The sequence below is a fragment of the Capsicum annuum genome, chromosome 6 (genome assembly GCF_002878395.1).
Source record: "Capsicum annuum cultivar UCD-10X-F1 chromosome 6, UCD10Xv1.1, whole genome shotgun sequence".
In the NCBI taxonomy this organism is placed as follows: Eukaryota; Viridiplantae; Streptophyta; class Magnoliopsida; order Solanales; family Solanaceae; genus Capsicum; species Capsicum annuum.
The window spans coordinates 47,850,245-47,875,253 of record NC_061116.1 but is presented as its reverse complement, the minus strand read 5'-3'; the positions used below and the strand labels follow the sequence as shown (position 1 = coordinate 47,875,253).

General features: G+C 36.9%; 1 pseudogene; it reads left to right on the top strand.

The window, feature by feature from the left end:
- Positions 1–674: 674 nt before the first annotated feature.
- On the top strand, positions 675–25,009 carry LOC107874367 (annotated as a pseudogene).

Genomic DNA, 25,009 nt, shown 5'->3' with positions numbered 1-25,009 from the left:
CAAGTGTGAATTTTGGCTAAGGTCAGTTGCTTTTCTGGGTCATATTATTTCTTCTGATGGTATTCGAGTTGATCCTCAAAAGGTAGAAGCTGTGAAGAATTGGCCTAGACCTATTTCCCCATCTGATATTAGGAGTTTCTCAGGTCTAGCTGGTTACTACCATTATTTTGTCGAAGGTTTCTCTTCCATTACTGTTCCTTTGACCTATTGACCCAAAAGAAGGTTAAATTCCAGTGGTCAGATTCTTGCGAGAAGAGTTTTCAGGAGTTGAAGACTCAACTCACATTAGCCACTGTGATGACCCTGCTAATGGTGTAGATAATTTTGTGGTATGTTGTGATGCTTCCAAAATTGGTTTGGTTTGTGTGTTGATGCAAAAGGGTAAAGTTATAGCCTATGCCTCCCGGCAGTTGAAACCTTATGAGAAGAATTATCCGACCCATGACCTTGAGTTAGCTACAGTGGTTTTTGCTTTGAAAATTTGGAGACACTATTTGTACGGTGTTCATATTGATGTCTTTATGGATCATAAGAGTTTATAGTATGTGTTCACTCAGAGAGAGTTGAATATTCAGCAGAGACGATGGTTAGAATTGCTAAAGGATTATGATATGAGTGTGGTATATCACCCGGGCAAGGCTAATGTAGTAGCAGATGCTCTTAGCAGGTCGTCCATGGGTAGTGTAGCACATGTCGAGGAAGATAAGAGGGACTTAACCCGTGAAGTGCATCATTTAGCTAGGTTAGGTATTAGATTGCTTGACTCAGCTGAAGGTAATGCTTGGGTCCAAAGTAGTTCTGAATCTTTCCTAGTTTCTAAAGTGAAGGAGAAGCAGGATACAGATTCTCATTTGGTCGAACTGAAAGAATCAATTAAAGACCAAAAGGTGGAGGTTTTCTCCCAAGGGGGAGATGATGTATTAAAATTTTAAAATAGATTGTGTGTGCCTGATGTTGATGATCTGAGGCAGAGAATTACGGCTGAGGCGCATGACGTGCGGTATTCTATTCATCCTGGTGCTACCAAGTGTACCGCGATTTGCGGGAAATTTATTGGTAGAATGGTATGAAAAAGGAAATAGCAAAGTTCATAGAAAAGTGTGCAACTTGCCAGCAGGTAAAGATAGAGCAACAGAGACTCAGTGGTGTGATGCAAGAATTTAAAATTCCTACTTGGAAGTGGGAAGTGGTGAACATGGATTTCATGACTGGTTTACCTCTCTCTCATCGTCATCATGATTTTATTTGGGTCATTGTAGATAGGTTGACTAAGTCAGCATATTTTCTGCCAGTACATAGATATTTCACTGTGGAGGACTATGCTAAGCTGTATATTCGAGAGTTAGTCAGGTTGCATGGAGTTCCGTTGTCTATCATCTCTAATAGAGGTACTCAGTTTGCCTCTCTATTTTAGAGAGACTTCCAGAAGGGCCTTGGCACCAAAGTTCATCTTAGCTCCGCTTTTCATCCGCAAACAGACGGTCAGGCTGAGAGGATTATTCAGATTTTGGAGGATCTGTTGAGGGCTTGTGTTCTTTATTTCAAAGAAAGTTGGGATGAACATTTACCATTGATTGAATTTGCTTAGAACAATAGTTTTCATGCTAGCATTGGAATGGCTTCATTTGAAGCTTTGTATGAGAGAAGATGTAGATCGCTCATAGGTTGGTTCGAAGTGGGTAAAGCTGCTGTGATTGGACCTGATGCTGTATTTGAGGCTATGGAGAAAGTTAAGTTAATTCGGGAGAGGTTAAACATAGCCTAGAGTCGTCAGAAGTCGTATGCAGATGTGAGAAGAAGAGCTCTTGAGTTTGAAGTCGATGATTTGGTGTATTTGAAAATCTCACCCATGAAAGGGGTGAAAAGATTTGGAAAGAAAGGGAAGCTGAGTCCCAGATATATTGGCCCTTATAGAGTTTTGGATCGTGTTGGGAAAGCAGCTTATGAGGTTGAGTTGCCTGCAGAATTGTCAGCTATCCATCCTGTGTTTCATGTTTCTATGCTCAAGAAGCACATTGGAGACTCTGTTGTTGTTGATCCGTCGGAAGGTTGTGATGTTCAGGATAGCCTTTCGTATGATGAAATCCCGGTTGAAATCCTAGATTATCAAGTCCGTAGACTAAGGAACAAGGAGGTTCCCTTGGTTAAAGTTCTGTGGCAAAATCAATCAGTAGAGGGTGCCACTTGGGAAGCAGAACAGGATATGCGAGCCAGTTACCCTCATCTTTTCTCCACGAGTTCGAATCAAGATGAAGGTACTATTCCCTTAATTCAATTTCCTCCTAATCTAATGTATTCAACTATATGATTATTCTTTTTACGATTCGTGCATTTGGTGAAGTACTCAAAAGTTTAGAGTAAAGTGAGCCCTTAGATATGAGTAATTCCAGCTATACGTCCTCATTTTCTTTTTTTCTTGGCCTATTTGGCAACATTCGAGGACGAATGTGTCCAAGGGGGAGATATCGTAATACCCCGATCATTTTTAAGCCTAAATCCATCTTTTGAGTGGATATATATGACTTCTAAAGTGATTGAAGTTTAAACCATGTTGTATTTCTCTAATTTCTACTTTTTGTAATTTAGAGCATTGAATAAGCTTTCCATCGATACCAATTTCATTAAAATCCGACATCGGATGAGTGAGTTATAGTCGTTTTACTCAACGGTATCGGATCGCCCAGGTTTGACGATCGACCTAGTGGACCGTCAAGTGCCCCGTCAAGCTGAGGTAGTGACTTCTTTTTCAGGCCATCGTGCGACGGCCAAGTTGGTGGACCATCAAAAAGTTGACGGACCATCAAGGGGTTCGTCAGGTCGAGACAGAATGTCTTATTTCTGGCCCTCGAGTGACGGATGACTTGGTGGACCTTCAGTTTCCTGATGGACCACACTTTGACCGTCACGTCGAGGAACAACATTCCATTTTTTGCACTCAAGTGACGGACGATTTGGTGGACCGTCAGGAGACTTGACGGACCGTCAGATCAACCGTCACAGGCCCTGATCAGCAAATTTCAGCATTTTCAAAAGAGGGCATTTTGGTCATTTTCTCCCCATGTGGTCTTATATATATATCAAAGTGGAGAAGAGCCACTCATTTTCCTTCTTCTTTATCTTTCAATCTTCCAAGAATCTCTTAGAAACTAGGGTTTCTACAAGATCTAAAATCCAAATCCTCTTCCAAGAAACTCAGAGAATCTTCCATGAATTTCTCCAAGTTGTTCAAGGACTAAGTTTCCCAAATCAAAAGGCATCAAGAATCTTGGCCTAAAATTGTGAGAAGAGTTCCAAATAAGTTTTCACATCTTCAAATCAAAATCCAAGGTATGTGGAGTTTCAACAAGAACACTCCTTTCGTTCTTATGCCTAAAGATTTGCTTTCTATTATTGATTTACATAATTTTTGCAAGTGCGTTTACACCCAAATTTCTTTATGTGTGACTCATGAGACTTGAGTTGAATAAGCTTGATATTTATGGTTATTTCATCATCATGCTTCTTAAATTGAGTATTTATTTCATGAGATGTATATTGTCATTAAATATTGATGATTTCTAAGTGATTTATGATAAGTGTCAAGATTTGTGTTTTTCTATGAGAAATTTGACTATTGAATATATATATATATATATATATATATATATATATATCGCTATTTGAATCGAAAGTCAAGAATAAGTTTGATGATGTTTCCTTGAAGCTTTGGCAATTGAAATGATTTGATAAGAAAATGTACTTGATGTTGAGAAACATTGTTTGAATTTGGGTCGAGTTAGGAATCCACAGTCGTATATGATTTACCGATGAGATATACTATTTTTTTGGTCATCATGATAGACCCATGAGTTGATATTGATTGAGGTGGATTTTCTAATGCGTTCTGAGCTGAGTATGGGAGGAGTATTTAGCATCGAGCAGGAAATTTAGTATTTCCCCAGAACTACGTGCCATCGTAGGATTGATGTTGATAGTTGTGGCCCAAAGCCCAAGTATTAGATTGTGATGATGAGATTGAGGTTGTACTCCCTGGCAAGAGTACGATACCCCTGCCAATGTAGGGGGGTTCTCTCCTTAGGAGGGCAAAACATTGGACTCCATATGGCTCACATGTGTAGTTATGTCGTTATAAGAAACTCCCACGTCCATAATGATTTGAGTACCATGAGTTACCAAGCCACTCTAAGTCATGAGTCAAAGAGTTTGAGTTGAGTTAAATGATTTACGAGATTTATGAGCAGATGTTATTACTGACGACTTTCGGAAATGATGTTTTAGATAATTCAAGCGAAGAGAGTTGTTATTGTTAGCATGCATGATTTTCTTATACATTTATGATATTATTTAAAATGATGCATCCACCCCCACATACTCAGTACATTCCCAAGTACTGACTCTCATACTCTCTTATATTCTATATTTCTTCATGATATAGGTTCAGGTGCTCAGTCTCAGCTGCGACAGTGATCTATGAGTACCCTCATCTACATTCCTGCAGTTGGTGAGTCCTCATGGTTCGAGGACCTATGTTCATGATTTTGTCTTGCTAATTGATGGTTGTTTATTTTTTCGCTCAGTATGAGCCAGTTGGGGATCTGTCCCAATAGCTCTTCAGTCTTATGTAGTAGAGGCTTTGTTAGACTAGAGTACCAGTATATACAGAATATTAGTATTTTGATTGTACAGGACAGTATTACTTCGTATCTCAGTATGTTCATGTCATGAATATTCTTTCCTACTTTATGATGATTCGTGTCGTAGAGAGTTCTGAAAGTAATGACAGGCTTAGAGGGTTAGCTTGAGGCCACGTGTGGCCTTGAGCACTATATGATGTGTCGGAATAGGTTCTCAGGGTGTTACAAACTTGGACTTTGGAAAATAAAAATTGTAGAAACTGCAATCAATACATGGCTGCCACATCATCAAGTTATTGTTGATGCATCAAATTTTGGCTCAAATATTAGATTTTCTTAGTTTTTTTTATTGTTCCGTAGTTTCTCTTATTGGTTCCAATACTAATTGGAAAACTAGTACTCATCTACTAGATTGTTAGTTAGTCTTTGTGTTCGTTCATTCGTTTTAAACGTTTGTTGTGTGCTTTTCTCTTTTGTGAATTCATTGTATCTTGTTGGTTCAAGTCCGTAAACAAATTTTCTTTGAGTCAACTCTAAACAAAAATCCATTCCAGATAAGAGTAGACTTGACCCTCAATCACTCACGAAGTACAAGCCGGCTTTCAACACTTGTGAAACCAAGTGTGAGGTAAAATCGAGAGTTAGAGTGTGGTGAGGCATTTTGAACTAACAAGTTTGTTTTTTTTGTTTGTTGTTGTCCTTTGCTTTAGGTACCATGGCTTCCACTAATCTTGATGCCACGTTTGATCACATCAATGACGATATTGAAGAAATAAAATGGCACGTGGAAAGACTACGCCAATTGTTACCTAAACTTATTTCACAAAATATAACTTCCCTTGTCCAAACACCTTGTACCGAGAGCTTTCAGAATGAAGATGTGGGCTACCCCTACCCACACCAAAGTAAAGAGGAGATTGAAGTATCTTTGGTACGTGATAATGAACTTATAGAGAGCGAAGCACTTGCTAGTTCCAAATCTGTCCGTGAGATAGATCATGCTCTCTTTAAGTTTAATGTCTTATTTAAAGATGATATAAATACTTCTAATGAACCTAGTGGTGAAAATGATGGTATATCTTTCCTTGAAGGCTATAGCCGATATGCTAACCCGCTATGGTGTGACAACATTCCTCCTAAAGATGAAAATCTCTTCTTGGAAGATGAGAGTACTCTTATGGGCAAGGAATGTGTAGTCTCGAAAATGAGTACTCTTGATAGTAATCTTGGTGTGCATGATGATCAATTTACTCTTAAATGTAGTTCACTACTTGAGCATGTAAATGGAGTGCTTAAAAATTCTCAAGTTAGTGATGGTGTCTATAGAATTAATCTTGATAATAAGAATGACTCTTTGAACATTTTGTGTGGTAAAAGCATTGCAATTAGTTTTGTTCATAGAGATCATGTGTATGAAAATATTTTTGTGCATGAATGTGGAAGTGACATTCTAAGGGAGGGAAGGGCTAGCCTTGGCTTAGGCCCTTGGCTAAATTTTCCATTTGATCTCGGTGCTATCTTAGGGTGGAAAAGGATGACTCTCGGCCTATTTTACTTTTATCTTGATACTTCTCCGAGCCACTTCCTTTGTAGCAATTGTACTAATTTTTTTATGATTAAAACAAAGGACTCGTGACTATACTTCAAATTTTTCCCGCCTCAGCATAGCATATTGATGTGTTATTTTTGCTAACCCTAACCCCTCATGTCATGAGGTTGTGTACTTATTTGTCTTCTCTTGATTTGCAAGGTATAGATTCGAGGTAGAATCCTTTTCAAGAAGGGGAGGATAATATGAGTACGACCACGAGGATAGACAAGAATGAGTGCGTATTGAATCCATCCAAGAAAGTGCACAAGGGAAGTGTAAAAGAGGGCCTAAATGCACTAAAAACAGCCCCTAAGTTACACTTTATGGGCACCTCACCCTTGAGGGGTATTGTGGTCATTTTGTATTCTATTTTGTAATACACTATATATAGAACCTCTCAGGGTTTTTAGTCTTAGATTTTGATGAATATTCAAAGTTGTAGACACTTAGATATTTCTCTCTTGTGAGAAAGGGCCCTATGGCCAAACATTGTAACTAGGGATTTTAACTTGAGTGTGGAATCACTCGTGTTGGATTCAAGCTTGGAAACATTGGATGCTTGGGAGATCGAGGTCCCTCTTGCGCCAAGTAAGAGATAGGTGAATTGTAGTGTGTAGTTTTAAGGGTCCAAGAGTGGAATATGCTCTTAGGTTCTTAAGATTATGCCTTCATGTAGTCTATCTTTCTATCCCTTCGTTTAGTGTAATATTTTGGTGTTGTTTCTTGTGTTTTTGAAACCGCTGGTTATTATTATTATAATCCTCTTGTTCTTCACTTGTTGATGATGCTTTGGGTGTTATATACATCATTGAATCTTCTATTCTTCTTGTTGGTAGCGAATCCGAGAGTGGTCTCCAAAAAGGTCCTCGGATCCTTAAGATTAGTGGACTGATTTGGAGTGTGTATCGTGTTCTCCTTGTTTATATTGTATCAATCAATCACCTAAACTGATAGCTCAAAAATAAAAATTGACAATAACATAAATCAAGGCGAGACTTCTAGAACAAAGTCAAGCCAATATGAAACATAACTAAAACAAAAGTCTGAAAGAAATCTCATAAGACTCCAAAATCTGTTGTCATATATATATATATATATATATATATATATATAGTGTTAGAGAATCTAGTACATAATTGAATTGAAAAATACATAATTGTCTCAGAAACAGAAATAAAGACATAAAGTATGATCGGAGGTTCGAAGTCAGCTCTTAAATCCTAATATTTGAATTTAATATGGATTTTTTCCATAATTCAAGGGTCGTTAGTGGCGTATTTCCCGAACATAGGAATTTTTTAATTTGATCTCCATGAAAGGAGGATTTATGGATCTTCTTGATGTTTTTTGATTATGAATAAGAGAGGATTTTAATCCTTTTGTGATATTCCATTAGTTTATGGAATTATTTAAAGATATTTGATTTCTTTATGAATATCTCATGAATTTGTGAATTTTGGAGATACCTCTTTAAAGGGAAATTTGCTCCTTTATATAGGCGTAATTTAAGATTTAGGCAGAGTAGCGACCAAGCTATATTTATGGTAAAGTAGCCCCCAAGAACTCTACCAAAAATTGAACTCTTTTTGTAGAGTCCACAAAATTTCAATGTCTACAAATGGCCCTACTTCAAGGCTTGTCGGAGTATAGATTTGATGAAACACAAAGATGAGTCTTGAAGTACCTCTTCCATCTTTACAATCGTTCGGCTACAGATTTGCATATTGATTTATGAGAGAAGAGATGAAGGACAGATTTGGTCTCACTGGGCGTGCCAGAATTTGTTGGATACTAAAATTTTTGAAATTAAAAAATAAATAGTCGGGACAAGAAAAATATTGCAACAATCAATTTATTGATTTTAATGCGAGCGTTATAATCTCTATGAATCCTTTGATTCACTTTTTCAAATATAAATTCAAGGGCTTAAAAATTGATCTTGAATTTGAACTTGATTTGTTGATTTGATGGACTTGATATTGACTTGTGCTTGAATTCAAGGGTTTTTAAGCTTGTTCTTGAATTTTACGGTGTTGATCTTGATGAACTAAATTTGAATACTTGAGCTTTGTAGAGAAATTGTGGCGTTTGATCCACGAGTTTTCTCTTGCTTCTTGTTAGAGTTGTTGGTCCCTTTTTCTGAATTTATTAGACCTCTATTTATAATTGTGGAAAGGGAAGAGTCACGATGAAGATGATTCCTTTAACCAAACAAATTCAATTGATGTGGCGCCTTTTATGGGCTTTTGATTTCACTAGGCCTATTGCATCATTTTGACATGTGACATGGTCCTATTGAGTCCTTCACTTGACTTGGCATGCCACGTCATTTGACACGTGACACTCATTTGGACCTCTAGAATATGATAATATTTTGGGCTTAACAAAGGAGCTCCTAATTTGTAGCCCAAATTAATAGGATATCTCAATAAAAATTGGACTGAAATAATTAATTCAATTACATTAATCCATAATATTTATTTGGGACTAATATAATTTGAATTTAATATAACTCAAATTTCGTACGGATTTTAATTTAATAAAATTTCGTCGTCCATATACATAAAAACGAAAAACAACACACATGTACACAAAAATACACTGCACTCAAAAATACACTGAAACTAAACACAAGTCAAGGAAACTAAAAAAGTTAAGAAAGATGTGTCTACAAATGCAATGCAATGTGAATGGAATGAATGTGAAAGCCACCGCACGACTTTTTGTATACCTACCAAGCTCACAGCTTCCAGGTAAAACCTATGGGGAATTCGCAACCCATATACTATATCTCATATCTCAATCTCAACTCACCTCTCTGGCTCATGTTCACAGAGAGTTTTTTCATAAAAGTGTGCCTTTTTTTTTTTTCAAAAACAATGTTTTTCAATGGTACCAACATCTAATTAATGTATATAGATGGAATGAGGATGTAATGCTCACAATCAACTTTATATAATGATATCCAATTCATCCAATACGTATATATAAGTGAACCGAGAATCAACTCAACATGTCCACAATTCATGAATTTCAACTCAAATTGGGCACCATCGGAATAATTATGTATGTAAGACATCATTGATATCATATCAACCCCTAACTCTGGTATTTCTATCATGATAAGGAAACCAGTGCTCAAATAAGGCCTATATTAGCAAAATAAGCCCCCGCACAGGCATTATATCTAAAATAAAGGCTTTTAAATGCACAAATAAAGTCAAATAAAGCCTCCACTCAGGCAACACACAATATTAGATATCACAAGTCAATAACAACAGAATATAAGCTCCCACACAGGCGCACAACAGCAATAATGATCTCAAAATATAAACCTCTTAGTTATTTCCCCAATCCGTAGCATGCTTTGCTTATTTATTAACTACCTAGCTCAATATGAAAGAAGTTAAGCCATAACCTGCCTTGAAACAACGAAATCCTGATCAAAAGTGCTTCAACATGAAGCCTTTCCCTTACGAAAAACCTCAAAATCAAGTACAACTTGCAAATATAGCATCTACGCGTTAAAAATGCTAACGATACCCATATTAGGACCGGGTCCAAAACAAGCTTGAAAACGAATGGGGTAAAATCAAAATTTTGTTTTAGAAATACCTTCCCCACAATTATAGGAATCTGTAGGTGAAAACTCATGTGAAAATGGGTTTAATATAAGGTCCAAATCGAAGAAAATTTCTTTTTAAACTGTACTTGTAAAACCCCCAAATTTTTATATTGAAATCATGATTTAAAAGTGTTTTTGATGATATAGTAGTTGAAAAATAATGGAAATAAGCTTTTGGAGCTTACCCAAGCTCAAATGGTGAAGAAATCCTCAAGAATAGTCCAAACCCAAAGTTCAAAGATCAAAAAATGGAGGAAAGACATGAAAATGGGTTCTTATATCAACCCAGCATTGGCCGGTTAAGCGATCAAATAACCGCTGATCGCTAAAGATATGGGTGACTGCTAAAGCGGTTTGGCTGAAGTGGCTAGGCCTGATAAAGCAGTAAAGTACCTGATTTAGTAGTAGGCAAAAGGTCATGTTGTCTGCTAAAATGGTGCTTTGCTGCTTAAGCGGCTGCACTAGCAATTTTTCTAAGTTGCAAAGTTGTCGGTCTACCCCTCGGGATTCGTTTGGAATCCCGCGACCGCAAACGAATTATGTTACTAGGCTAATTTCGATGTTCCAGACTCAACATCAATGTCGGATTTTTGAAAAAAAGATTTTTTTCACTAAATTAACCCTTGGGACCCCTTTTTGTTATTTTTGAAATGAAAGATCTAAATGAGATATTAAGGTCCCGAGCCAATTACACTACTAATCTATATTCGGTATTCTGGATCTACTAGCGCATTACAAATTGCCATCTGACACTCATAACAACGAATGTTGGCCGAAGTTAACTATATGTCTTCTCAAGCCTATACAAACCACAAACTCACACAAATCATTCTCGATCGTATCAGGAACGGTGTCAATCATCTCCAAACCCCTAAATCAACATGCATCAACTATAAGGAAGGAAAAATAGTCAAAACATATAAAAATGAAAATTCACAAATTCAGGTCATTACACCTTTTCAATTTGAAATCGGAAGAGGAGGTAAACTATTAGAAAAGTTCAAGGACATTCTTGTTTGGTTGCTTTATTGGGTAACTTTGATATTTATGAAAAAGCTTAACCAAGTATATATGGACTATCCACTTTTATTGAGTATAGTCCGTAGATATTATTTAACTGTGTGCATTACTTTATAGCTCGTAATGAAGGTCAGTAACTTTCACTGACATAATGCCAACTTATTTTTCTAATACTTAAATTGGCCACCTTGCAGATTTCAGGATTGGAAATCAGAGAAAACCTCTGAAGGAAATTTTCATGCTAAAGATGGAGTGCACCAAAGTAAAGTTGTAATAGCTTCCAACGAATTACATAAAGGCTTAGAACCTGGTAAATGGAGGGCCAAAAGCATAATACAAACCGTAATATCTAGTTTAAGTGGTTTTATGGAAGAAAGCTTGGGATCCAACAAGAACATACTTGATCCTCAAGGACCTTTTCTTCAAAAGTGTAACAAAATATTTGTATTATCCTGTGTAATTACAATCTCCTTGGATCCGTTGTTCCTTTACATTCCAGTGATTGATAATGGCAACAAATGCTTGGGGTTTGATAGACCATTGGAGGTCACAACTAGCGTTTTCCATTCTTTTAATGAGTAAAAGTGATATCGAGGAGGGACAAAATTAGGTGTCTACATCATCCCCTTTGAATGTAAACACAAAGTGTTTTCAGACAAAGAAGTAGACAATGAGACAAAATTTTATCCCGACCATTATTCAGAGAAACAGAAGGAAAAAGAGCAACCGGGTCTTGACTTAGGACATCCTACCTACCTAAGTTGTGAGGGAATCAAGTCACGAGTATTTCAAAGGATTTGAAAGAGAAGGACAATATCGAGTTGGAGAGTCAAGTGAGGTTCCATCGAGGTTTCGGTCCGCAGCTTTTTCATTACATCAAAAATGAAAATACCTATTAAAACATAAATGAAATTACAAAAATCCTATCTATACAGCTTCTGTTGGACTCTTGACTTGAGTTTCATCACCCTATTCTTCAGGCGGGCTCCTGACTTACAATTTTTCAACTTGTTGCTTAGCTATTAATTGCTTCACCTTGTTGCTTGACATTTCATCTCTTACCCTCTTTACTTGACTTTCAACTTTTACACTTTGTTGCTTGACTTTCATTTATTCACTCTGTTCTTCAGGCGGGCTCCTGAAATCACATGAAAACTAGAAAGAAAATTATCCCAAACAAAAATTATTGTAAAGAGAAATTCCATTTGCCAGAAAAATAAAGTTCCAAAAACAGAAATTAAATTTTGCCCCAGTTTATCATCAGAAGACTTTTGGGAAAGTCACATCATATCTGTTTGTATGTTGCAATGATGAATCAAGACTCTGACCAAGAAATGCATCTCTTGAGAGTAAAATTGAATGACCAAGACTAGGAAGTGTGTCTCCTAAGAATTAAAGTGAGAAATTCTGACTAGAAAGTGCGTCTCCTTACAAATGCCGCTTGAATTTCCAAAATAATAAGTGTGTCTCCTTACCCATACTGCTTGAATTACCAAAATAAGAAAGTATGTCTCCTTAAAAATACCTCTTGAATTATCAAAACAAGGAAGTGCGTCTCCTTACCAATGGCTCTTGAATTACCAAAACAAGGAAGTGCATCTCCTTACCAATGCCTCTAGAATTACCAAAATAAGAAAGTGCGTCTCTTTACCAATGCCTCTTGAATTACCAAAACAAGGAAGTGCATATCCTTACCAATGCCTCTTGAATTACCAAAACAAAGAAGTGTGTCTCCTTACCAATGCCTCTTGAATTACCAAAACAAGGACGAGTGTCTCCTTACAAATATTGCTTGAATTGTCCAAACAAGGAAGTGTGTCTCCTTACAAATATTGCTTGAATTACCCAAAAAAGGAAGTGCGTCTCCTTAAAAATATTGGTTGAATTACCCAAATAAGAAAGTGCATCTCCTTACAAATGTTGCTTGAATTGCCCCAAACCAGGAAGTGTGTCTCCTTAAAAATGTTGCTTGAATTACCTAAACAAGAAAGTGCGTCTCCTTACAAATGTTGCTTGAATTGCCCCAAACCAGGAAGTGTGTCTCCTTATAAATGTTGCTTGAATTACCCAAACAAGGAAGTGCTTCCCCTTAAAAATGTTGCTTGAATTACCCAAAAAAGAAAGTGCGTCTCCTTACAAGTGTTGCTTGAATTGGCCCAAACCAGGAAGTGTGTCTCCTTATAAATGTCGCATGAATTGCCCCTATTTCAACAAAGAAAACTTTTCAGTTAAAAACTTAGTGGTGGCTTGCAGCACTTGGTTGTACCGTCACCTGCTCTAGTGTTCATTCCTTTCATTTTGTTTCATATTACTGACACTTGCCCCTGCTTTATCATGTCATTAACCCAAACTCAGATTATTAATAGTGATTTCAAAATAAACACAATATCTCTGCTTTGTCATGCTTCTCAGATAAATCCATTAAACCTTGATATTTCCATGAGTTTCCAGATTTGCCTGTTGACAAAGCTTTTTGCATTCCTTTTTTTGGGCTCACAATCATGTCTCTTTTATGCGCTGACCTTTCTGTCTTACTTTGTGCAATTGAAGAAGTTGGTAGCCAGTTTTAAAATCTTTTCTCACTTATCTTGTCATGGACTTGACTCAGAAACACGAGAAAAATGACAATAATTTTTTTTTTATTTGGATAACTGACTCAAAAAAATAAAAATAAAGATAAAAAGAAGAAAGAAAAGACAATGAATGTCCCCATTTGAAACAAAGAAATGAAAAATTTATCTAAAATGACAATCAACTATAATGATTATGCCATACATTTGGATTAAGCTGCCTGATCTTTTCATCCAAACTTTCACCAATTATTGTTGAGTTAACGGTCTTGAAACTGAGTTACTTTCTTAGGTCAATTGCATTCAGAGACCTCATTCGGCTAGTGACACCTTGAAGGGTTTTCGCCAACAAGCCTCTCTCATTTTCTTTCTCTCAGTTCACCATTGCCTTATGGTATCCGTGAGTTTTTTCACTAATGAGATTCTCTAATTTTTATTTCTCTCAACTCACAATCGTCTTACGGTGCCTATGATAATTTTCACCAATAAGACTCTCTCATTTTTATTTGTCTCAACTCATCATCGTCTTACAGTGCCCGTGAGGGTTTTCACTGATAAGACTTTCTCATTTTTATTTCTCTCCCAATTCATTACACTGAGGAAGACAAATAGTTCCCAACATACGTCATCACATCCATTGCATGCTTAGACTTAGCATTCTCAAAGATTGATCTGAAGGTCTTTCTTTGGTTGTAATTTGGCTTTTGAATAGGGTTAAAAAAAAGGATGGCATGGGGCCCAAACGACACTTGAAGTGGGGTGGGACTTACAACTTTTGGAATCAACTCAAACAATGAGGATTAACTCATGCCCCAGTTTCTTTTGACTGAGGAATTCTAAATTATTTATTTGGTTGGATCGAGCCTCGAATAGGGCAACCTACGTATCTCACCCCTGAAAGAGGAGAATCAGGTCACGCATAGTTCTGTCAGCTTGTTCTTTTGATTGATTCTGATTTTTGTTTCTTTTTTTTTTCTCTTTTCTCTTTGTAATTTTTTTTCTGACCCTATTTTTGACACTCTTCTCTTTTCTTTTCTTTTGGACACATTTTTTTTCTCGACTCCTTTCTTTTGAGTTTTACTGACTTTATCTTGATTTCAAAAGAGGGGTATGAAAGAAAAATAGGACTAAAGCTCAAATGGGGTAAACAAAGGATGACACAATGTTTGAATAGCAGAATGAAATGTATTCTTCATATCAATCCATAAAAATGCAAGTACATATCATGCAATATGGAAGTGAAAGATGAAGATCATTTGTGACATCTTTTGCAGCATTAACTTTGACTAAGTCTGTGCGTCACTATTTCTTCTACGCTTTTCTAGGATACAACTCTATTTTTGTTGCATATTCCTCACATTGAATGACTCATGATTTTGTGGAGCTCATTTTCGTTCTGTTCACGTATCCACTATTTGACCTAATTGAGACATGTCTTTCAATTGATGACCAAGTTATTCTTGTGATTCTCAAAATAAGTGCCTTAATTTTCAAAGAAGGCTTAAACTTATCACCAAATGTCTCAACACTCTACCTATTTCCTTAGATGTTCTCTTTTACTAACTCAAACCTCTGATTCAATGTTCATAATTAAACTGGATTTCAAGATCTGGCTGAAAATTCTGCTAGCATATCATTTCACTAGAATCAACATAAAATGTGCTATGTAAAGAAAACAAACAAACAACACAAATTTAAAATACAAAGAAAAAAGGGACACTCCATTTAATTAAAATAAAAGATAGGGTTTGAACATAACGACAAAGGGACAAAACAAGATAGATCCCAAACTACAACCCTGGAATAATTCGAGCAACAAAAAATAAAACAAAACACACTACCAGACCTCTTCCTAGTAGGGAGATGGGTGACTTCTCAATTGCTCAACCTGACATCTTAGCCACTGGTTTGCATATCAGCATGACTAGAGCTTTTCTCATTGTCAATGGTCTACACCACAATTGATTTATCTTGAATCATCTTTTCTATTTTTATTTTCAAAGAACTACAATCTTCAATACTGTGACCCTGAACATCAAAATGATATGCACATCGTACATTAGCATCAAAACTTCTTAAATACGGGTCAGGAGCATACCCAAAGAGAGGAGTGATCATGCCCCGTTGTGCCAATCTTTGGAATAAATTGGCGTACGACTCTCCAATTGGTGTGAAGCTATCTCTTGACTTCTGCCTTATTTCATTGTATGGCTTAGATTGAAAATCGGACCTAGAAGGGCTTTGGTATGTTTGTGGAGTTTGAGGATGACTCTGAAGAGTTGGTGCACGCCATTGTGGGTAAAAAAGGAATTGACCATGGGGTTGTGCATCATATATTGGATATGTAGGTGGGGGAATACAGTATAATGGATTTTCGGAAAGATTTTGTGGAGCTTGGGCATAAGCTTGGGTTTGAGCCTGTGGGTAATGATGTGGTGGTCCTCTTGCCCGTGCTTGTTGTCCAACTATAATGGCAGATGCATCTTTCTCATACTTCTTTCCTCCGACACTTCTCTAACCTTTTTGAATTACTTGAGTAGTCTCTTTCAATATTGCAAAACTCACAATGCGGCCGGTCTTAATTCCATCCTCTATCATCTCCCCCATTTTGAGGACCTCGATAAATGTCTTGCCTAATGCAGGTAACAAGTGTTGATAATATGTTTCATCCTGCACTTGAATAAATACCTCCACTATCTTACTTTCTTTCATTGATGGTTTCACCCTAGCAGCTTGTTCACGCTATCTAATCGCATACTCTCTGAAAGTCTCCGTACTCTTTTTCTTTATGTTAGTTAGGGATTTCTCATCAGGAACCAACTCCACATTGTATTGGAATTATTGCAAAAATTCATTAGCTAGGTCATCCCAACTAATACATTTGTTGATTTCTTGGTCAACAAACCATTCCGAAACTAGGCCTGAAAGACTCTCACCAAAATATGCCATGAGTAATTCTCCCAGCACCCCTTAGTTGGTTGCAATAACGTCTCAAATGTGCTACAGGATTGCCATGTCCATCATACTTCTCAAACTTTGGCATTTTGAAACCAAAAGGAAGATGAACCCTTGAAAACATGCACAGATCTTTATATGAGACACTTTTGTACCCCCTAAGTCCCTGGAGGTCTTTCATAGCCAGTTCCAAACTTTTCAATTTTCTGGTCATTTCCTCTTGTTCTTCTATTATAACAGGTTTCTCAGTGTTAAGAGAAAATTCAGGCGGGTGAGTATAGCCATAAGGATTAGTCGACTTAAATGTGGGCTCAATAGCCTGATGTTGATCAACAAAAATATTCAATACAGGCTCTCTCGTAGAGTGGGGAGACACAACTTGTGGATAAACCTCAAAAGTAGGAGCTTCGGGTGGGTGGGTGGGGGGGTACTGCAAAAACATGAACAGGGAGTGAAGCCGAGCATGTGGTAGCTTTGTGTTGAGGAGTGAGGAAATGAATATTGAAAGTGTTTGGATAGTGTTGCCCCGGAGCAGGTTCTGATGCATGTTGTGGTGTGTCAACAAAAATAGGAAACTGTATATGTGATACTGGAGGAAATCTAGAAAGATATTCCAGATTATCAGCGGGAAATGGAGGAGGTGGCAATCCATTAGCCCAAGCTCGATGCATTTCTATCATTTGTTGCCTTAATTTTTGAATCTCTTTATTAGCTCCTAAATTCTCATTGCCTGAACTCCCTATCTGATCAATGACAACAAACTCGATATCCTTGTTGGCCATAACTTTCTCTGTGACTTGGTGCAATATGGAGGACCAACCAAAATGCCACAAACCAACCACCTTAAACTAACTGAACAAGAGATAGCAAATGCGTTAGAATTCAACACTTTTTTTTTCAAAACCTTTTTTTACTTTTAGAAAAGGTCACCGAACCCAAGAGGGGCGCCTACGTATCTCACTCCTGAGAGAAGAAAATCAGGTGTGCGTAGTTCGTAAAATCTTGCCAAAATGGCCAATTAAGTCTTTTTCCTTTCCTTTTCTTTTACTTGAAACTTTAAAAAGAAAAGGAAATAACAAATTGTCAAAAGAATTGACGATTTTTTTCTTTTTTGCATTTTCAAGTTTAAACTCCCTATACAAAATGAAACCTATGATTACCAAAGAATTTTTTTTTGGGGTTTTTGATTTTGAATTTCATATGAAAATGAAACTTGAACGTATTAAAAGAAAATTCTTTTTTGTAGTTTTCTTTTAAAGATGTATATGAAACACCTACTCTAATAAAGAGTGAAGAATTTTTTTTTTTTTGAATTTTTCAAATAAGATCCCCGAACCAACAATAGGCTGCCTACGTATCTCACTCCCAAAAGAGGAGAATCAAGGGTGCGTAGTTTATCCAGATTGGACAATTAAAGATTAAATAATCAACTGCACCTTGACATAATAGACATGACCAAAGACACACGATGAAAAAGTCAATAAAATCTTTTTTGGGTTTTTAATTTGACACTTCACATAAAAATGACACCAATAACTATGAAAGAAAAATCTTTTTAGTATTTTCGTTATATGAAATATACAAAATTTCTACCCTCTTTTTTTTTTTTTGAATTTTCCTTTTATAAAAAGCTCCTAAAAAATATTTTTGGAATTTTTGAATTGTGAATGCATGCTAAAGGAGATAAAGAAAAATCTTTTTGAGATTTTTTTTTATTTTTTAGTAAATGCGTGAAAAAGGTAAGAAAATCTTTTTGAATTTTTGAATTGTGAAAAAAATAAAAGCCATAAAGTAACTTTAAAAAACTACGAAACTCTCTTTTTTTAACTTTTATTTTCCTCTTTTTTTTCCAACAATTTCTTGCCTACATACTTTACTTCTAACATATGCTTTTACCCAAATCAGTCTGTCAAATGACCTTATTACCCTCAAAGATGCAATATTTAGCACGTAGGGATGCTTTAGAGGTGAGTCTCCTACAAAGGACCAAGTGGGCCCCGCTAGGTCTCAATATGATGCACATAAGCATGACCTAGAGGCTAACCTACGCTGGAGTTCACTAACAAGGCTATTCGGGGGAACGTGTGGTCGATAGTGGCTACTTTGCTTTCCACCTACTCCATACCAGCCAACAGCTCCCCCTCCTAAAATAAAGGTGACTCAACCATAGGTCATGTACACAACGTGTACTACAGAACTTATTGCAGAAAGAATTGACTCGGGTTATGTACATGATGCCAGATATAAAACGGTAACACATAAGAGAAAAATTGTAAACAAAGAGCACGTAGGCACTCAAAAACAACAACACAAACGACAACACAAACAATGTTTATACATCCATGATATCAAACTAAGCCGATACAATTCAAAAAATAAGCTCGAATTTTGAAAAGACCCCAGCAGAGTCGCCAGAGCTGTCACACCCTTTTTTTATCGAAAAGATATCATTTTAAGTTTGAAAGGGTTTTTATTACTAAGTGACAAAAGAAGAAGATTTGTTTCGAAAAGGACTTTTATATTCAAAACTCAAAGTCGCCACTTGGCTTAAATCGAGTGTGCCAAGTCACCTTTGGAAATTCTTTTTTAAAACGGTTTTGACTCTAAAACTGATCCGTGAACAGAGATTCCGGCTAAGGAATTCTGTTGACGGGGGAAGGTGTTAGGCACCCTCGATCCCGTGGTTCGACCACAGTCACTTGGTGGAGCATATCGGCTAATTTGAGATTACAAATGTATAAACCACACAAAAAAATATATAAAGCAATCAATCAAACCCACGAAACAAAACGAATCTAAAAGATAGTGTTCAGTCCAATTATACAGTCCAAAAATAAAAAAGAAATATGAAAAATAAATTCTATTCTAACCTACATTAATCCTGAACTACACTCTCGTACTTTACCCGATGCCTCGGGCCTTCGTCACGAATGTCCTTTGGGTACAAAATACTTCGGGGCATTCCCCGGCAAATGAACAAAAATACCTCGGGGCATTCCTCGACCAAATGAATACATCCGAATTAAACAAGCTAACTAGAAAAACGTTCAAAACACACATTTAAAAATTCAAAGCATTCAATCAACCTATCACTCCTAGATTTTGCCTACCCGAACCTATATTGCCTATCCATTTCAACATATCATAAATCCGTCACGTTCCAACAATATTCATGCTTATCCCGAATTAAACAACGATAAACCAAAGCTGATCTATATTCACTATTTTATTAACTTCTCAATTCCATTCCCCAAATAACCAATTTTAATCCCTAATCAGATATTATTTCATCACACAACCCATAATCAAGAAAATCAAACACCGAATCAGAATAAACAAATGTTAATCAACCCAACACTTAAACGTCACCAACATTTTGCATGTCAAATCACATTCAACAAACACATAAGAATTAAAAGAGAGGAAAGAATTGGACCTTAAATGCCGCTTTCAAGTATTATTCGATTAAACGAGATAAAATCCGCACCAGAACCTCGAACGAAACCTCAACACGAATTCCAAATAAAATTTTGACCTCGAATCAAACCTCAAATATCAAAATCAGATTCCCAAATATCGATCCTGTACTCTGTTTTCAATAACTCAAATTAGAATCGCGAAATAACCAATGACCCATACCCAAATTCTGTCTCCAATCACTGTTTTCAACCATTTTTTGGTGGAATTTGCCAAATTGATAACCACACAGTGACTGCGGGTGTTTTCCTATTGCAATTTCGGTGGGATGCTGGAAAAGGTCACCAAATTCCTCTCTCTCCCTTTGTTTTACCTCCCTTGCTACTTATTTTTGTACATCAACATCAGTGTGTGTGTGTTCTTATCTGTGTGGATATGTGCGTGGTATCGTGTAGAGCGTGAGAGTGATGTGAGCTGTGTGCTTCAACATGGAATTCTATAGCTGTGTGTAAGATGGTGTTGATGATGAAGTGGGTGTCTTTTTATGTAGAAGAAGATCGTGTATCCCCTCTATTTTTGTGGGGCCCACCTTTATATAATGGAAAATGGAAGAATCTTATGCTTTATTCTGTTAGAGGGGAATTAAAAAAATATGAAGGAAAAGGGGGGCCACGTGGATATAGGGGTGTGGGGTGGTGAGGTGTCTACTTTTAATTGGAGAGGTTGTTAGGATAGGATTAAAACAAGGTAAAATTTGTTAAGGATTGTTATTTTTGTCATTTTATGGAAGGATAATTACATTGTTGAGGGTACAGGGCAGGATAAGGTAAGAATGAATATAAGTGATATTAGGGAGGGACAAAATTAGGTGTCTACACCAAGAATTTTTTGAAGTCTGTGGTCTTTTTTCAATATATTCCAAGGGTCCTTCGAGTTTATCCTTTTTATAAGGAAGTCACAAGAACATCCGGCATACTCACTGAAACAGCATGGGCTGGAGCTGTTTTCAATCTCTTCTTTTATATGCTTGTCAGCCATGTAAGTTTGCTACAAGCTTGAGTTACCATTTTGATGGATGGTTTGCTATATACTATATTGTTCAATTTTGTGTACCTGAAGTTACCTATGGATGATTCTGTCTGAAGGTATCATATAAATTTTGTCATGTTTGTCCTAATTGGTGTCATAGAACTAAAATTTGTAGATTTTTAGCCATCTTAAGTATTTCCTGGCATACAAGCTTCTACTATACCAACAGATATCACTAGTATGATGAGTGACTTCCTATTTTTTAGGTACTTGGAGCCTTTTGATATCTGTTTTCTATAGAACGTGAAACTACTTGCTGGAAATAAGCTTGTGGAAATTCTTCTGCCTGCCGTCGTGCCGCATTGTACTGTGATGATGACCATACAACATTCAAAAGATTGCTGAATATTTCCTTCCCTATAGAGACACCAAACGCAACACTCTTTGATTTTGGGATATTCCTTGACGCTCTGCAATCAGATGTTGTGGGATCAATGAATTTTCCCCAGAAGTTCTTTTATTGTTTCTGGTGGGGTTTACAGAACTTAAGGTATGCTTTCACTCTGTACTTGTCAAGCAGGAATAGAAAGAAATTCCTTTCTGGAATAGTTTATAGCTGACATAGTGCATGCAGGCATAGCTTAAGCGTATTAGACTTTGCAATGCTGGAGCACTGGATTGGTTTTTATTTATATTATAATGCTGAATTTTGTGACGATCTCATCTAATTGCTCAAGACGTTCCCAAGAGAATATTGCTATCTATTAACTTTACTTTGCAATGCATCATGTCAAGTGTCTCCTGATTCTTTTTTTTTTTGGACTAGGCATGTGAAACTAATTTAGATTCGCAATACGTCATGTTCCATCCGTTGATATTTTGTTGAATTTGGTGACCACGTCATTTAGACTTTTGAGCATAAGAGAGGGTACGTTTATCTATTTCTTTAGGACTACAACATAAACCATTCAAGAAAAATCATTTTTATCCTGGAAAATAGCATGGGTAAATTGGAGGGGTACCATTGGTTAGGGAGAGGGAGTTCTTTTTTGGAACGAGGAGAGACAGTGAAAGATTAATGTTTTTGGTAAACAAAGGGGATGTTTTTACTTATATGTCAATAGCATCTATGACATGCACAAGGATGGTTATCTGCAAAAAAACTCTAAGCTCTTGATACTAGGGTTAGCCTTAAAAGTTGTTAATTTGGGTAGATTAGTTTGTACTGTATATGGGTTGAAATCGATCAGTTTAGTTTGATTATTCGAGTTTTTGGTTTATAAATAAGTAGACCAAAACCGAATGGAAGTATGTTCGATTGTACTTTGATATTTTTGGTTTGATTTTTCTGCTTGAATCTAATTTTCAAGCGTAGGAATTTGGCTTATTCTTTCCTCTAAAAGAAATTGGGTTAAAGAAAGGAATTAGGCCAAATCAACAAATAATTTTATAGAAATGTCAACGGCATTAAACAAATAAGAGCCCCAAAGACTCAAATTCCATCACAGACAAAAAATATTAGGTAATTTTTTCCCTTATGGTCAAGCATGGATCTGAGTTGGGGTGCCTTAATCTAGGTGTGCACAAGCTACCTCAGCCTACCACCTTTTTCAAAATAGAAAAGGGAAAAAAAAGCCCAAAATCCGAAAAAGAAAGACGACACATCCATTCATCATAGGATGTTAAATATTTTTTGACATTTGCTTGCTCTGGCAGCATCAAATATGTGCATCTTTTCTCTCTTTGTTTTCAATGAAATATTCAATTTGATGCTCTGCATCAGTCTTCAATGACAGCTGACCACACACATTAATGTAGGAAGCAGACTACACGTAGCCTATCTCGTGTACTTCTTGCCACATTATTCAGTTGTTCCGTTCAGCTGATTTTTGTTTTCACATAATCAAAGACTGAACAGAAACTGGAATCTTATTGAATTTTTAAACCCACACTGGCTGAGTAACCAAAAAAAGCGAACCGGAAGGGTCTGTTTCTTTGTTTGGTCAGTTTCTTCTGTCAAAATCAAACAATGATCACCCCTAATAGCATATCTCCAATTGAAATTTGGCGTCGGAATAGAAACTGAGCAAAGGCTCTTCCTTTGAGGTCAATGAGCTTAAAAGGATCTCCCAAAACTTGATTCACTGCCGAAGAGATTACATTTCTCTGCTTTCAGGTTTTATTTAGCTTCTCTTTTTTTCAACCTTGTTGACATTTCAGCAGATATTTCTGACATGTTATCTTTTGTTTATTTATGGTGGAACGCTTTCCAGACTAGGATAGCCGTGAACTTCTGTTAGCATTAAGAGTTGTCTTGAAAAGTTTAGTTTCGTTTGAGTTTTCTGTCTGTCGTTTTTCTAACTGAACTTTGATCCTTTATGTTTCAGCTCCCTTGGTCAAAACCTCCAAACAAGTACCTTCGTATGGGAAATTTGCTTTGCAGTTTTCATTTCCATTTCCGGCCTAGTGCTATTTGCCCTTCTCATTGGAAATATGCAGGTCACTTTGTGGCTTTCATTTTTATGTCACTTCTGTGGAAATTCTTAAATGGCACTCGACAGTATACGAGCCATGAAAACAAATGCTATCAAAGATTCTATCAAGAGAATAGAACTTGTATTGCAGAGTTCTCATTCTGGTGTATGACATCTCCTTTTTCTGTGATGTTTCAACCTGTTTAATTTATTTTTCTTGAAATATCATTATTTCCTTTAAACCTTTAGCACGTCATATGTGAGTAAAACAGTCGCCTGGATTGATTTTGTCAACCTTATGGTAGGCGATGATGTGCAGTAGAAACATCTCTCTGGAATATCATAGGCTGTGAAGTAAGCTTTAATAAATGAGGGATGCAGGGAGCTTTAATAAATGAGGGATGCAGGGATTTATGGCTTCTAGAAAGAGTGTCATTACTCTCAGTGGTCACACTAGGAAATTTTCATCCAGGCTCTAATCAGCTGAATACTTGTTTTTGATAGACATGTCTGCAGTCCTCAACAATGAGACTAGAAGAAATGAGGGTGAAAAGGAGAGATGCAGAACAGTGGATATCACACCGGTTACTACCAGAGAAACCTCAGAAAACAAATTAGGCGCTATGAGCAGTACAAATGGCAGGAAACTAGGGGTGTTGAGGAAGAGAATCTGATTCACAACCTTCCCAAAGACCTCAGGAGAGATATAAAGCGCCATCTTTGTTTAGCTTTACTCATGAAAGTAAGTTTTGTCACTCTTGCTCTTTGGCTGTGGTTCACCCTAATATCACGAATACATATGTGATTTATCCCTCTCTAATGGTTGGCATCACAACTAAGATGAACTTGTTATATATACAAGTGAGATTTTCCGAGAGTAATATAATAAAAGATCTCTTTATCAGCTCCTGATTTTGATTATGCATGAATATTTTAAGGTGCCAATGTTTGAAAAAATGGATGAACAACTCTTAGATGCACTATGTGACCGACTCAAGCCAGTGCTCTATACCGAGGACAGCTTCATTATTCGTGAAGGTGAGCCAGTTAATGAGATGCTGTTTGTAATGAGGGGCAAACTACTGTCTGTAACCACTAATGGAGGGAGGACAGGTTTTTTCAACTCCGAGTACCTAAAAGCTGGTGATTTTTGTGGAGAGGACTTGGGCTCTTGACCCTCATTCATCAACTAACCTACCTATCTCAACCCGAACTGCACAAGCACTCTCTGAAGTTGAAGCATTTGCTTTAGTGGCTGATGATTTAAAGTTTGTGGCCTCTCAATTTCGAAGGCTTCACAATAAGCAGCTCCGCCATACTTTCAGGTTTTACTCGGGTCAATGGAGAACTTGGGCAGCTTGCTTCCTACAAGCAGCCTGGCGCAATCATTGCAGTAAGAAGGTAGAAGAGTCGCTCCGTGAAGAAGAAAGCAGGTTGCAAGATGCATTAGGGGGCCCTAGTTCACCAAGTTTTGGTGCTACCATATATGCATCAAGATTTGCGACTAATGCACTTCGTGCTTTGCGGCGCAATACTGCAAATAAAGCAAGAGTTCCGGACAGGATATCACCCATTCTGCTTCAGAAACCTACAGAGCCAGATTTTACTGCTGAGATAAATAAATGCCATTAGTGTGATGTGTGATTATTGTAAATGATTTGAGTTGCATTGTTAGCCATGTTTCTTGTGTATAA